Source organism: Canis lupus, chromosome 2 (assembly GCF_011100685.1).
Source record: "Canis lupus familiaris isolate Mischka breed German Shepherd chromosome 2, alternate assembly UU_Cfam_GSD_1.0, whole genome shotgun sequence".
Taxonomy (NCBI): domain Eukaryota; kingdom Metazoa; phylum Chordata; class Mammalia; order Carnivora; family Canidae; genus Canis; species Canis lupus.
Window position 1 is genome coordinate 20,819,201 of NC_049223.1, and position 1,717 is coordinate 20,820,917.

At 42.3% G+C, this 1,717-nt stretch overlaps 1 pseudogene; it reads right to left on the reverse strand.

The window, feature by feature from the left end:
* Positions 1-469: 469 nt before the first annotated feature.
* LOC607265 lies at positions 470-1,265 on the reverse strand (annotated as a pseudogene).
* Positions 1,266-1,717: the final 452 nt, after the last annotated feature.

The window sequence follows — 1,717 nt, forward strand, 5'->3', positions numbered from 1 at the left end:
TAGTTACCCTTGTTAGTTCTTTAGACAGTTCATCAAATAGTTTAGGCAAGAACTGATTAAGCAGGGTTTTTTTTTTAGTTAGTTAGTTAGTTAGTTAATTAATTAACTTATTTGACAAACAGAGAGAGAGATAGAGTAGGCAGAGGGGCAGGCAGAGGGGAAGGGAGAAGCAGGCTCTCCATTAAGCAGAGAGCTTGACTTGGAGGCTCAATCCCAGGACCCTGAGATCATGACCAGAGCAGACACCTTACTGATTGAGCCACTCAGGTGCCCCAATTAGGCAGTTTTTAAAGATATGTTTAAATAAGACCCTGACTCCACACCTTAACTTTTATTTATTTATTGTTTACTTACTTATTTTATTTATTCACCCACTCATTTTGTAGCCTGCTTGCTGGTACAGGAAGGTATAGGAAACTTGACTTTCTTTTTTCTTTCTTTCTTTTTTTTTTTTTTTTTTGGTGTCTGATCCTATTTATTTTGTCACTCTTAGAAAATCTCATTTTCCACTGGACTCAGACTTAGAGGTAGAAGCTCTCAGAGAGGACAGCCTCCGTCTCTTGGCAATCTGTTCCTGGCGTTTTTCTTTGGCCTCCTTCATTCTCTTGGCCAAAAGTTTAGCATATTCTGCAGCCTCTTCCTTATTTTTCTTAGTACGCTATTTCTTCAAAGCAATACGCCGACGTTTGTGTTGGAGGACACGTGAAGTAACAAGACGCTGAATCTTGGGTGCTTTGGTTCTAGGTTTCTTACCTTCTTTGTTTAGGGGCTTTCTAACAATATACTGGTGGACATCGTCTTCTTTTGACAGATTAAAAAGCTTTCAGATTCTGCTGGCTCTTTTGGGCCCCAGGTGACGAAGCACAGTAGTATCAGTGAGCCCAGGAATATACTTCTCCCATTTTTTTCACAATAACCAAATTGAGAACACTGAGATTGGCATCCACAATGCAACCCCAAACAGATTTGCGCTTCCTCTCTCCAGTCCTCCTGGGTTGGTAGCAGGAATGCCCCTTACTCAGCAGCAGGCAGACGCAGCCATGGGTGAAGACACCCTGCTTCATGGGGAAGCCTTGTTTGTCATTGCCACCACTGATTCGCACCATGTAACCCTTCCATTCCTCGCCCAGAGCATCGGCAGCAACTTCTGTGGCCATATGCTTCTCATTAAAGGTATGCAGTTTGTGCTCATCATCCACTTCAATGAGTTTCCGGCAGCCATTGGCTGGGAAAGAGATGTTCAGCTTCATCCTGAAGCAGCATACTGCCTCGGAGGCACCACGAAAAAGAGCAGAAACTTGATTTTCATAGACCTTCAATTAATCCCATATTTTCAGGCCTTCCCTTTTTTAATATATAATTTTTTTCCGTATTTTATTTGAGAGAGAGAGAGAGAGAGAGCATAAGTGGGGGAGGAGGGGTAGAGGGAGAAGCAGACTCCCCACTGAGCAGGGAGCCCGATGTGGGACTCAATCCCAGGATCTTGAGGTCATGACCTGAGCTGAAGGCAAACACTTAACCGACTAAGCCACCCCAAGTGTCCTTCAGGACTTTTCTTAAGTTCCATTGTACCTGTTGCCCAAGCCAAGAGGTTCCATGTGGTTGTATTATATGGCTGTTCCATGCTGGCTTTCTGTTTTTTTGTTGTTTTTTTTTTCATTAATTAATATTTCATCTGATTTTTGTTTTATAGGAATTTATTGAGTTTTCTTTTTAT